We start from the raw sequence: 14,877 nt of genomic DNA on the forward strand, positions 1-14,877 counted from the left end.
ACAGAACTTACTTTGTGCAAAAGGTTGAAAAGGCATCAAGTAATTTAATCTTCCCAGCAACTCAGTGAGGAAGAGGCCACTATGTCCCCTGTTTTGCAGATGAGGAAATCACGTCCGGGGAGGTGAATGACTTGCCTGTGGTGCCAATACTTACAAGTGGTGAAGCTAAGCGTCAGCCCCAGGCCACAAGGCTCCAGAGTCTGTGGACTTGACTGTTCACCTCTTGGTCTGGGTCAGGCACAGACCTGAGGCATGTCCAGAGCACTGTGACAGACACCGGAGGAGGGAATCCAAGCTGCGGCTGCAGCAGAGGACAGGAAAGGCTCCCTGGGAAAATGAGGAGGAAAAGTTGGGGCATTAGGGGGTGAGGGGCCACAGGAAAGCTCGAGGTCAGAGGGTCTGGGAAATGTGTGTTAGCCATTTAGCTTGAACTTCAGCGCAGGAGGGAAAGTCCAGAGACAAAGTGGTGTGGAATACGGTTACAAAAGGCCTTGAATAAAGTTGAGAATCGATCTGCAAGTGATGGATCCTCTTGAAGGTTTGCAACCAGGGCAGTGACAAGATCAGGCTGCAGAGAGAAGAGTACAGATGGAAGGCAGAGATTGCAGACCAAGTACAGCCGACCCTTGAACAATGCAGGGTGAGAGGTGCCTATCCCTTCCCCCCGGCATAATTGAAAATCTGTGTATACTAGTAAGTTTTGACTCCCCTAAAACTTAACTACTAGCCCTAGCTGTTTTGGCTCAGTGGATAGAACATCGGCCTGCGGACTGAAGGGTCCCGCGTTTGATTCCGGTCAAGGGCACGTGCCCAGGTTGTGGGCTCAATCCCATTTGGGGGCATGCAGGAGGCAGCCAATCAGTGATTCTCTCTCATCACTGATGTTTCTATCTCTCGCTCTCTCTCCCTTCCTCTCTGAAATCAATAAAAATATACTTTAAAACTTAACTGCTGCTGTTGACCAGAAGCCTTACCAATAACATAAACAGTCCATGAACACATATTTTGTATGTTATATGTATTATATACCGTATTCTTACAATAAAGTAAGTTAGAGTAAAAATGTTAAGAATATGATAAGGAAAATACATTTACCGTCGTTTCTGAAAACAATCCGAGTGTAAGTGGACCTATGAAGTTCAAACCCGTGTTGCTCAAGGGTCAAAAGTACTTTGGCTTCTACTAAAATAGTACTGATATGAGATAAAGAGGCTCTGAACTAAGGCAGTCCCATCCTCAGAAAGGTCACCAGTTAGATTCCCTGTCAGGGCACAAGCCCCGGTTGTTGGTTCCATCCCCAGGAGGGGGCATGCAGGAGGCAGCCAATCAATGTTTCGCTCTCTCATATATTTTTTCTCTCTCTTCCTCTCCCTTATTCTTTCTCTAAATTTTAAAAGCAATAAAACCATATTAAAAAAAAAAAAAAAAAAGGAAATGGGTGGAGTAAAGGATGAGTGATCCTTCCTCAGCCCTGGGCCTTTGTCATGCATTGAGCACACAGGGGCAAAGCCGGACATCCACCTGGAGGAAGGCATCCTTCTGACTTTCCAAGTAGCTAAATGGGCTAGTTGTAAAAAAAAAAGGTGCAGGTGCAAAGGAGTACTATTATGTATTTATTTTTTCAGGAAGACATCCTGGTGACTGTCTTTAAGAGGAAGTAGGCTCCACCCGATGTAAAAAAAATAATAATAATCACAGATGGGAAGGAATAAGTCAGATGAGAAATGTTAAAGGAATGAGGGGCTTTCCTGAGCAGTGTGGCACCAAGAACACCTCCTTTTGGCACCCAGGTGCTTCCTTCAGTAATTTAGAAGATTCCTTCTGAAACATCCGAATTGGTGACTGGTCAGTAAGTCCCATTTGGACAGCTTAACATATAAGTAATACCTGTATTTGAGTTTATACCGAAAACGAAATGGCTAATCTATAAAGGGGAATATTTTGGTTTTTAAAAACAGAAAGTCCTGAAATGTTTATATATGTATATTCACGTAGAACACCTGATACATCTTTTCATGCTCTGACTACCATCTTATGTCAGCTTCTCACAGAAGCAGACTCTGAGCCAAAAACTCATGCACAGGGGATTATTGAGAAGGTGCTCCCAGGAGAAACCAGGAAGGGAGTGGAGATGCAGGAAGGGGAAGAAGTGGGTCAGGGCACCATCTTAAGCAAAGTTCTCGATCAGCTTGATCCCCCTGGCAGTTCCAGGGTGTGAGCTGCATCTGAGTGCAGCCTCCAGACACTAAGCTGCATGTCTGCACTCCTGGTTTCAGTCACTCCCTGGTGTGGGGTGGGGGCAGGGGAGGTATATCTCACGGGCAAGGGATCTCTATGCCCATGGAACATCCTCTGAAGGTGACAGGTACAGACTATTAGCATCAAATCACACAAATGCTGGGAAACAGACGCACGGAACCAAGAAACTTTGGGTGGGTACTAACTGTGTCCACTACATCTCTGTATGATATCTATACTAGAGGCCAGATGCATGAAAATGCATGCACTTGGGGGGGGGGGGGGGGCGGGCGGTCCCTCAGCCTGGCCTGTGCCCTCTTACAGCCTGGGACCCCTTGGGGAATATCCAACTGATGACTTAGGCCCACTCTCCATGGAATTGGGCCTAAGCTGGCAGTCAGACATCCCTCTGGCAGCCCAGGAATCCTCAGGGGAGCTGGCCTAAGCTGTTAGTCAGACATCCTTAGTGCTACCACAGAGGCAGAAGAGGCTTCCGCCACTACCACTGTGCTGGCCAGCCATGAGTCAACTTCTGGCTGAGCAGCGCTCCCCCTGTGGAAGTGCACTGACCACCAGGGGGCAGCTCCTGTGTTGAGTGTCTGCCCCCTAGTGGTCAGTGTGCATCATAGTGACCGGTTTGTTCCCAGTTAGGGTCAATTTGCATATTAGCCTTTTATTATATAGGATAAAATCTGGATATGCATACAGATACCAAGGGTTATGTAATATGTCATTTTTAGAGTAATGATGGCTGGAACAAGAATGACCATAGACCACTGTGCAGCCCAGAGAGTCTGGTATAAAACAGTGTGAATATAGATAGTCTGAAAGAATCAGAGGGAGGAACATTCAACCTACTGATGGAAGAGACAGCATCCAAAAAAAATCAAGAGTCTGGAGCAAGAATCAAAATCTGACAAGATGGAATCATTGGGAATAAATCTCTGATCTTCACCCCAGGGCCAAAGTCAATAAGGGCAACAGTGGAGGACACGTGAGACCCAGCTCAGCAGCGACATGTGCCACGGACACCTGTGGATCTCAGCCTGGCCAGTCGCTCCGCAGAAGCCCACCCTTCAGTGACCCAGAACATCTCATCCTATTCAAGCTGCATTTAGAGAGAGGTAGAGTCTGGAACCAGAAAGGCAAAACTCCCTATTTTGTGGTGCAGGTCCCTCCATGTCTGAATGCGGCCTTTTGTTCTGGATGCCCTGGTTTAAAAGGGTATGGATTGCCCAGATGATTTCAGGAGAATATGACACAGATGGCATAAAAACTTGACATTAAACAGTGGGAGATGTAGGTGACAGAGCTGGGAATATTGTTTTAAAGAAGAAAAGACTGGGGAACTTGTTAGATGACTTTAATTCTTGAAGGACTGTCACTGTGGCAGAAGGGTTAGACTTGTTCTGTGTAACCCAAAGGGTAGAATGGGGCCCAGTAGGTAAAAGCTACAGGGAGATGGAGTGCAGTGCAATATAAGCAATACTTTAATCACCAGAGCTAACCAAGGAGAGGGGATAAAGAAAAGAAAGTGAGGAGGGTGGAAATGATGGGCAGGGCTAACACAGAGGCAGGCAGGGCATTCCGCATCACTGGAATGAGGCTCTATCAGTGGTCCCCATGCCCAACTCCACACCAAAGCCACCTGGGGACTTGATAACAATACACTTCTGGGCCTTGAACCACAGATATTCTCCTTTAGTGGACCTGAGATAACACCCAGAAACCTATATTCTAACTAGTGGCCGGTGCACAAAATTCATGCATGGGGGTGGGGGGGTTCCCTTAGCCCAGCCTGCACCTTCTCCAATCGGGGACCCCTTGGGGGATGTCCGACTGCAGGTTTAGGACCGATCCAGGGATCGGTCCTAAACCTGCAGTCAGACATCCCTCTCGAAATCTGGGACTGCTGGCTCCTAACTGCTCACCTGCCTGCCTGTCTGATCGCCCCTAACTACCTCTGCCTACCTGCCTGATTGCCCCTAACCTCTCTGCCTGCCTGCCTGATCACCCCTAACTGCCTTTGCCTGCCTGATCGTCCCTAACTGCCCTCCCCTGCCAGTCTGATCTTGCCCCCAACTGCCCTCCTGCCAGCCTGGTTGCCCCCAACTGCCCTCCCCTGCCAGCTTGATCACACCCCCAACTGCCCTCCCCTACTGTCCTGATCTTGCCCCCAACTGCCCTCCCCTGCTGGCCAATTTGGTTCTGGTTGATTGGTTTCTATGCCAGGCAGCATCAAAAGCTCCGCCTCTTAGGCCGGAGAGAAACAGAGATGCGGCTGCTGGTGAAGTCCGGAGAGAAAGAGACAGGCAAGGGCTGATCAACAGCTGCCACAGATGCTGCAGATCAGACCCTGCCTCTCTCTCCGGGCCTGATCCACAGCCCCCTTGGCAGTCAGTGCTGGGTCACCACGGCAACCCAGCACTGACTGCAGGACTGACTTCTGGTGTTTGGTGGAGCCTTCAGTCGGTCATTACGAACCCTAGGTTTTTATATATTAGGATAGGCTTCCCCAATTTTTCCTTATGCATCATCCAGCCTTTGCACTCTGACCAGGGTCTGGGACCACTGGTGAAGACATCTCATCAAGGATGACTAGAGAGATCTCAGGAATCAGATGGAGGAGGGTGTATAGAGTAGATGTATTTATTACCTACAAATTCCAGAATCAGGGGCCCTGGGACTGTGGAATGCTAGGTTTCTCATCAGAGCAGGCAGTCTGGGGAACACGGTTTAATAGAGACCATGGGCTTTGGAGTCAAACTAACCTGAGTTTATGTTGAGGCTCTTCCACATATTAGCTGAAAGGTCTTGGGAAGGTCATTTCCACTCTCCAACCCTATTCTCCTCACCTGCAAATGGGAGGTAATTGACCCACCTCTCAGGGTCATTGTGAGGCTTTATGAATGTATAAACTATATGACTATAGTATGTTGTAAGGAACCTTCCAAGGAAAACCATGGTTTGTCTGGTCATTTGGGGGGTAATATGAGTGTGAAAGAGGATGGAACACTTCTTTAGATTTGGGACAGCGTCTTCAAAACAAATATATTGTGTTCCTTACCAATGCCAATGTAAGACATTCAGAAAAGAATAAAAGCCATTATTTTCCTATATTTGATTTGTTTTATTAAGAGATTAATATAAAGAACAATTCTGCCATTATCATGTAATGGAAGAGGATCATATAACTTCAAAACAAAACAGCATTCACTTTTTTTAATCCTAAGAAGACCAACAATACTTCCTAACATTATGTTTCCACCTTTATACCTCTAATGAACTCATGCAAACAGACTTCCTTTATAGCTGCTGAGCAAGTATAAAGTTTCCTATTAAACATGACCTAGGGATAGGAACAATTACTGCTCTAAGTTCAGTTTGTTCTGCCCCAAGTATGCATCTGGCCCCATCCTGCCTGCAGGGGTCTTTCTGATATGCTGATCCCTTCAGGCAGGGCCTCTCCATGGGGTTGTAAAGGTTGTTCACAGCACCGGGGCTTCCGGCTAGAAGAGCTAATGTTCCCCTTGTCAACTGTGCCCCCAGCGAGGGCTGCTTCTACTAGAGAAAGGGATGCCATTTCTAATCCACACGCAACCATATAGGCTGGTGTGGCCCTGCCTGCAAAGGGGGCATGGGAACTCTGATATTTCTGTGCAAGGTCCCCTCCCCCCTCTCCCCCCAAAACACTTTCTACCACAGCCTTCTCTGGTTAATGGTCACTCCATTCTAGTAGTTCAGGCCAAATCCCTGGAATCATTCTTTTTAAAATATATTTTTTAATTGATTTTTATTGCTTTTATTTTATTTTATTTTATTTTTTAAATATATTTTATTGATTTTTTACAGAGAGGAAGGGAGAGGGATAGAGAGTTAGAAACATCGATGAGAGAGAAACATCGATCAGCTGCCTCCTGCACATCCCCCACTGGGGATGTGCCCGCAACCAAGGCACATGCCCTTAACCGGAATCGAACCTGGGACCCTTCAGTCCGCAGGCTGACGCTCTATCCACTGAGCCAAACCGGTTACGGCTGATTTTTATTGCTTTTAGAGAGAGAGGAAGGGAGAGGGCGAGAGATAGAAACATTGATGAGAAACATCATTGATCAGCTGCCTCCTGCACGCCCCCTACTGGGGATCAAGCCCACAACCCAGCATGTTCCCTGACCGGGAATTGAACCAGCGACCTCATGGTGCATAGGTCAATGCTCAACCACTGAGCAACACTGACTGGGCCCTGGAATCATTCTTGATTCCTCTCTTTAATCTCACACTCTACATTTCCTCTATCTGGCTCCACCTCAAAACATGTCCCAAATCTAAACACTTTCATTACCAACATTTAAGTCATTATTACCGATCTCCCCTGAACCCTAGAAACAGCCTCCTAACTGGTCATGCTGCCCCTGCCCCTGCCCCTGCCCCACGAGAGCCCAATCACAATACAGAGGCTACCCTGATTCTTTTAAACCCATTCCTCCCAATGGCTTCCCAGCTCTTCAGATCAAAGCCCAAGTCTTTTGCATTTAGTTTGTGCTCATCTCCCCTCACCAAGATCCAAGATCTACGAGGGCAGGAGTGTTCATCTATTTTGTTCATTCCTCTAATCCTAGAGTCTAAAACAGTGCCTGGCACAGAATAGACATCCAGTAGCTCGTTCATGAATGAATGAATGAATGAATGAATGAGTGGTCCTTTGCCATGGCCCCCAGGGTGACAGCATGCTCAAATCAGTCCATCCAAGGTCTCGGCACCTTTGGATGGGGGATAGGGTTGGGCCCCATTGCTCACTGAACCTAGAAAAACATCTAGTTCTGATCCAAACCTCCCTCTTATGTGGCTATTTCTGCCTCCCCACTACAACAGGTCACCTTAACCCCTCCCCTTCCAGAATAAATGTCACCAATCTCTCAATTAGTTAGGGCTTTAATGAACGAAAGGAACTCCCAATTGGACCTACAGAAGGGCCCTGGAACAAGGGAACAGAAAGGCTCGAGCAAGGGCCTGTGAATAAGGAAAACTATTTACAGCAGTTAAAACAGGGACAAATCAATCACCCTACCAATTGTGCTCTGACAAGTCTTAACACTAATTGCACTCATTTGTTCCCATGCCCTATCACCCTCCACACTGTGAGTGAGCCCTTGACGTCAGAGACTGCTCATTCATCAGAGCAAACATCTGTGTGCTCAGCTCACCCAGAGACTTGGCCATCAATTCCAGATGCCAGTCCCCCAAACCCTGCTTAATGTAGTGACAGGGCAGAGGTGGGGGAGGGGCTGGGAGGCTGCAGCTCTGTTCTCTGGACTCGGGGACTCTCTCTCCCTTCCACACAAACATGCCAGGGCAGCCCTGGCCCATCAGCTTCCTCTCCACTGAGGTCCCTCCCCTGGTGCCTGAGTGGCTCTCAAGAGGCACAGGGCACCCTGGTGCTATGATTACTCGAGTCTGCTGGGGGCATGGGATGGGATGGGATGGTGGGATGGGGTCAGACTCTGCCCAGAAGGGCAGCAAGGGAACGTCAGGATCTGCCCGTTGCTGTGGGTGATAAGGAGATTGAGTGGTTGAAAAGTTAGGGAGGGATGGGCATTTAAGCAACTTGTGATCACAGTCCCAGACCATTCATCAGGAGCAGAGAGTTAAAGCAAAATAGCTGTGTGTTCCACCAGGTGGGCTGAGCCCAGTGGCAGGACTCCCAGGAGAGGCCTTGCAAGCTCCAGAGTGGCTGCAGGGAGCGGAGGGGCTGCAGGCGCGAAGCAGGGCTCAGGATAGATGACCCCTATGCCTGGGTGGCCTGTGATGCCCTCAGCCTCAGCACTGGAGGACCCATGTCCCAGGAAACCCCATCAGGCCCAGGTAAACCAGAGTCTAGAAGCAGGGAGCCAAGCCACCCAGACCCCAGCGTGCAGAAGGGACAGTGGGGAGACGGAGAACCGTGTGACCCAGACAGAAAGCACAGGTGTAAGAACCAGGACAGAGGAGAGAAACTGGGCTCAGAAGGAGGTGAGATTGATCTCTTCAAGGAGGTTAAAAGATGTTCGTGCAAAAAAAAGTTTCTGTAGCCAAATAAAATTGGGAAACTCTAAGTTAAACAAAAGTACTGTATGCAGGTTTAAAATAGGACTTACTACCCTAAAGTAGATGGAGCATCTTCCAAAGATAAATACGTTTCTCCAACTTTAATGACCACAGGACCCTCCCCAGCACATGGAGGAGCTAATATATCGAGCTCATTGGAAGCTAGCTTCACGCAGATCCCAGCAGGAGACACTGCTTTAAGGCGGCTTTTCGGGAACGGGCCTAATCTGGGAAGAGAAGTTCACATGGAGTCTGATGATGTGGGTTAATAATTGCCAAGCCCCGAAGCCAGACAGAAGGACAAAGTCTCAGTTATGGACGTGACAGCCAAGACACAGCACTGCTGTCTGCAGCACAGTGATGGGCCTGGGGCCATCCATTTATCAGAGGTTCATGTGCTGAAGCTAAGGACTGATCACAAGCTATTGATCACAGTAAGTGCCCCGGCTGGCGGTCAGTGTACCTGATCACACTTTCCCCAGAGAAGGGAGGGCCCAGCTCACCCAGGGCCAGAGCCCACACTAAACACTGAACAGGTGTGCAGGTGGGTAGAGTGGCCGCCATTATGATGTCCATGGCTTCCACATTTGTCTTGATCGCAGTTGAATTTGATGTGATAGGGAGTAGGGGAAGTGCAGAAGGTTCTAGAACAGCAGTTCTCAACCTGTGGGTCACGACCCCTTTGGGGGTCGAACGACCCTTTCACAGGGGTCGCCTAAGACCATTGGAAAAGATATATATAATTACATATTGTTTTTGTGATTAATCACTATGCTTTAATTATGTTCAATTTGTAACAATGAAATTGGGGGTCACCACAACATGAGGAACTGTATTAAAGGGTCGCGGCATTAGGAAGGTTGGGAACCACTGCTCTAGAACAACACAGAGCCTTAATGCACCTGGCACCAGCAATGCAGGCTCACTGTATGGAGCCCTGTGGAGAGTTGCCAGAGTCCTTGGGGGTAGCTGGCGGGTGGCAATCTTCTTCAAGGGCATTTGCACTCTCTGGACAAGTCACTGTGGGAGCACCAAGATGAGTGGACCTTCACAGGCTCATGTTTAAGTTCTTACTAGAGATGAGGACTAGCCCTGCAGAGGAGTGGTGCAAAGACCAGTGAGCTGGAGGCCAGGGGACCGGGTTCCGTGGTGGCTCTGACACCACTGCGTTGTCACCTCTCCAGGGCTTCACACTTCCCGTGACAGCTGAGGGCCTTGGACTGGATGTGTCTGAGGCTGCTTTTCAGCTTGGCCATTCCAAAAGCACCGGCAAACAAAAGTGATTCCCAAACATGTCGTTGTTGTGACTTACTCAGGCCATAAACTGCACTTCCCCTGCACTGCAAGCACTTTACTCGCGGGTGGGTCAGGCCTCAGGGCCCTGCGCAGCGCTGCAGGCTGGGCCCTGTGCTGGCTGTTCAGCGGGAGCCGCCTGCGCAGTGTGCTCTGCCCCCCACGCCCTGCAGCCTGGCAGCCTTGGCCTGTTTTACTCGCTGGAGCATGCTATGTACCCTCACACCTCATGCTTTCATGCCTCTCGGCTTCCTTGGGACACACACCTGAGGGTGGCCTGTGTGCAGAAGGGCCCGGAGTGAGGGAAGCAGGGCCGGTAGAGGGAGGCTGGCCTGAGGGGCAGTCAGACCCGAGGCCTCGGCCGGTCCCATGGGTGCTCTGGAGCTGGTGGCCCTCAGAGCTGGGTTCATCTGAGGCAAGGAGGCTGGACTTTGCACCCAGCTTCCCCCGGGAAGGGGGCCTAACATGGGGGCAATTCCTGGGCACCATCAGCATCTACCCCTCCGTGCAGCTGGGGCAGCGAGAGGGCTGTGGACAGCATCCACCACAGAGCCTCTGCCTCCTCCCTCACCGCCCCTCTCTCCCCGTGACTCCCTCCTGTCCCTGCTGGTCTGTGCTTCTCCCAGTGTTTCCCCAGCTTTTGTGTAACCAGGAACTCCTCAAGGGTAGGGCTGCCTTATGCACCTCGTTGCCCCAGACATTCACATGGTGCCCGGAAGTAGCAAGAAGGAAACAGAGTGTACTGAGTAAGAGGGAGGTCTCTGCATCACACTCTGACTTCACATCCCTGGGATTCCCATTAGGAGGGTAGTCAATTTCCCTCCCTGGGCTTCTGATTCTTAACCTGTAAAATGGGGGAAATGGTTATTATCACTGCCTTTTAGATTGTTAGTATTAAATGAAGGGTATGAGCAAAACACCTGCACGGGCAAGTACTGACTAGAAGCAAAGGAGCAGGGCGGGCTCTCCTGTCGCCTTTTCTCCCTGGCCGATTAGCGAAGATGTGCTTTTCCAGTTCCAGGAGTGGGTGGGAGGCGAGGAGTCAGGGAAGAGGAAGCCTCGGGGAGCTGTGGCCATGAGAGGCACTGGTGGGGAGCCATGGCCCTGAGAGTGTGTGTGGGAGGGGAACGAGGCCAGGAGCTGGGGGTGGGGTAGTCAGAGTATGGACAAGTGGGAAGACCCCGAAGTGGAGGGAGGGAAGCGGAGGGGAAGACGAGGGGCAAGCTTAGCCTGGCTGTGAGACCTGCTTCAGGTCTCCCACGTCTTAGCCCTTTATGGGAGGTTACACTCACTAAGGCCTCTGGAAACACTCGCTCCACTGCGGTCATTATCTGCCCCAGACAACATATCAGAGCATAAGCAGACAGATAATCATAAATGCCAGGCGTTTCCTCCCTCCCCAGTTTAGATCTCAGGACAATGCATTTATCACCGTTGCCTCACAGGGGCCACCACCTACACCTCTGGAAATAGGAAACAGCCCGAGTACAGGGGCTGGAGGGCCCGGGTCCCGCATCCTGTCTCCAGGGGCCTGGCGGATACTCCACCGGAAGCCACTTCCGCTCTCTCCATTCCCTCCCTCAATAAAACCATTCAGGAGAGAGATATTTCCTGTCCCCAGAGGGAGAGAGACCTTTGTCCTGCCTCTGGAGGGTGAAAGGGAAGGTACACCGTGACCGGACACTTCTAAATCCGGGCTTCCTTGCAGAGTTCGACGCAGCCTCCTCTAACATGACTCTGTTCCACATGTTTATATTGGATTTTGGATATTTTCTTTTATGCTATGTCGTTTTATTTTATTGTGCTTAAAACCCCACAGATGCAAACAAATCCAAATGTGCCAGGAGTTAAAACTCCATAGGACAGGCCCTGGCCAGGTAGCTCAGTGGGTTAGAGCGTCACCCCAATACACCAAGGCTGAGGGTTAGATCCCTAGTCACGGCACATACAGGAATCAACCAATGAATGCATGAATAAATGGAACAACAGATCAATGCTTCTCTCTCTCTCTCTCTCTCAAATCAATGAATAATAACTTTTAAAAAATTAATGTAATAGAATCTGTAGAAACTTAATACCCAGTGTGACAAAAATGCAATGCACAAACTCAGTTCCTAAGAAAATGTGAACCTCCTCCCATTCCCCAAACACACACACACACACACACACACACTCCGCAAGACAGCACTATTTGTTATAAATACTTAACTAAAATAAAGCCTCATCAGTTCAGCTGGCCTGGCATAGCATTCAGGCCAGTTCAAAATAAGGATCAGAATAGAGCCCCAATTCAGCCAACGAAAAACTAAAATAAATCGTACTTAGCAGAACAGCATACCTTCATTCATTCACTTATTTTGCCATCTAGTCATTTACTATTTCAATGGCAAATGTGTCAAGAACATTGTATGGAATTGTATCGCGAATACTTTTAATGTGCCAAGTATTATCTTTGGGCCATGGGAAATGCAAGGGGGTGTGGAAATGATCCCTTCCTCTGGAGAAGCTACAGTCTAAGAGGGGTGTGGAGAACAGGGATACGGCTGCATGAAAGAATCATGGATCCTAGGATGGCAGTAGATGTGAGGCAGGGAGAATGGCGAGGAAGGTGGGTGGGCTGGCCTAACACTCAGATATACACAGAACCTTGGTTGCCATAAATTTCGTCACTAAATTTTATCTCAAATTCTAAAATGCCACTGAAGCATACACAGTAAGCAGAGCAGTCCCGCGATGGGGTGTTGCAGACTGTAAATGGTACCCGCTCGCTATGAACAAGTGAGAGATAAGGGCAAAAAGCATGGTTCACTCCATTGTGTGTCCCCAACCATTAGCCCGCACTGCACAAATGAGCCCGATAAATATTTGTTGAAGAACGAATGCGAGCATGGAGATGTTTCAGAGTAGCAGAGGAGATGGGAATCTCTGGAGATGAGAGGAATTGGAACCTCGCGAAAATGCTTGGAAAATGTTTCGAATACCTACAATAGGGACCCAAGAGATAATAAGCAAATGATGGATGAAATGATTGCCAAGCTACTCAACATCACTAGCCATTAGGGAAATGCGAATAAAAGCCATAATATGATACTGTTCCACTTCACATACACTAGAGTGGCTATAATAAAACAGACACATGATAACAAGTATTGGCAAGGATATGGAGAAATTGGGAGGCTCCTACACTGCTGGTGGGAATGTAAAAGAACGCAACCACTTTGAAAAACAGTTTGGCAGTTCCTCAAAAGTTCAACATAGACTGAACATAGGATCCAGCAATTCTACTGCTACTCATGTACTCAAGAGAAATGAAACCATATGGCCATTCACAAATTTGTACACAAAACCTCATAGCAACATTATTCATATTAGCCAAAAAGTAGAAACCATCCACCAGCTGATAAATGAATAAACAAAATGTGGTGTATTCATACAATGGAATATTATTTTTATAATAAAAAGGAACAAAGTGTTAATATATACTACAACATACATGAACTTTGGAAATATGTTAAGTGAAAAAAAAGTCACAAAAGATCATACATGGTCAGGTCTCATTTATATTTGATGTCTAGAATAGGCAGATCTATAGAGAGAAAAATGTAGATTTGTGGTTGCCTGGGACTGAGGAGCCTGGAGGATAGAGATTGACTGCAAAGGGTATCAGGTTTCTTTAGAAAGTCATGAAAATGTTCTTAAATTGCTTATGCTGATAGTTGTGCCACTCTATGAATATAACTAAAGGCTATATATTTGTACACTTGAAGTGGGTGGATTGTATGGCATGTGAACTATATCTTGATAAAGATGTTAGCCGAAACCGGTTTGGCTCAGTGGATAGAGCGTCGGCCTGCAGACTGAAAGGTCCCAGGTTCGATTCCAGTCAAAGGCATGTGCCTGGGTTGCGGGCACATCCCCAGTGGGAGATGTGCAGGAGGCAGCTGTTTGATGTTTTTCTCTCATCGATGTTTCTAACTCTTTCTCTCCCTTCCTCTCTGTAAAAAATCAATAAAATATATTTTAAAAAAAAAAGATGTTACCAAAAACACATACTGACACACATTTGTGGATAAAACTTTTATACACACACACACTGAGGGCCGGGCCATGGGAGGTCCAGTGGGGAGTATGATGACTCTGAGACACAGACAAGAAGTCTGACTCTTGAGCTTTCTTTGAGCAGCACTAATGGGCAGGTGAAAAGACAGAACCAATGATTGATTAGATAGCTAATGGCTGCTGAGAGTGTCTGTGAACTAGGCACTATAGAAAGCTCTACCCCCATTATCTTATTGTGTATACACACACAGATATAGCTATATAGCACATCCTTCTCCATGAGGTAGATGCCATCATAAATCCCAGTTTACAATTCAGGAGATTGAGTTCTGGGGAGATTAAATAACTTGCCCACAGTCTTACAGGCTGTAAAGAAAGTGTGGGGACTCAGCCCAGGCAGCCTGCCCTGAGCACATGCCTTCCCTCCTGGTCAGGGCTGCCTTCCCTACAGGTGGGGGCTGGAGACACAGGCGAAGGTCAAGGAGAGTGGGAGGTGAGCGCACTGGGAGGGCCCAGGCACCTGTGGTCTCATTGAGGGTGAAGAACTGGTTCTGTGAGTATGACAGTGGCGTGCAGAGCTGCAGCATTAATGAGAGAATTTATGGTTATGACTCCTGGGACAGTGTAAAGCTTGGGACATTCCAGGGTGTGAGTAAGTGGGGTGAACAAAGTGCATGGGGGTTGTTAATGGGGCCTGGACAGTGGTGACAGTTGCTCATCATCCCAGAGGGCGAAACGACTGAAGTCTTCCAAATCTCAAAATTCTATGAATTTGGAAGGACCTACATGCCAATGGGGCAACATTAAGGTGAACTCTGTCACCAGCCAAATGTGAAGATAAAACATTCAAGAACCAGACCCCGACGAATATAACTACTTTTGTCAGTGGTTCCCAAACTTTCCATCACCAATTACATCTTAATGAGTAATTCAATTGTCTTCAACATTTGCATTAATCAGATCGATCTACAATAGTGCCTCAGAACTTCTGATCAGCTGAGACCACCCACTTTGCCTGGCTGGGTTGCTAGAAGCCCCAACTCAAGAAACTCTGATGTCATCGGCCAAAGCAGCCGTACTTGGGAAGCTATAGAATGTCTTCCTGTCAAGCTCTAGGGAGTCCTCTTAGTGCACCTGCAGGCCCCCAGGGTACATGCACCTCATGTCAGGAGCATTGTCCTCATCTTGTCCCCTCTGGTCAGG

This window comes from Myotis yumanensis, unplaced genomic scaffold (assembly GCF_028538775.1).
Source record: "Myotis yumanensis isolate MYYU_CA2020_CCGP unplaced genomic scaffold, mMyoYum1.0.hap1 SCAF_1, whole genome shotgun sequence".
Classification (NCBI taxonomy): domain Eukaryota; kingdom Metazoa; phylum Chordata; class Mammalia; order Chiroptera; family Vespertilionidae; genus Myotis; species Myotis yumanensis.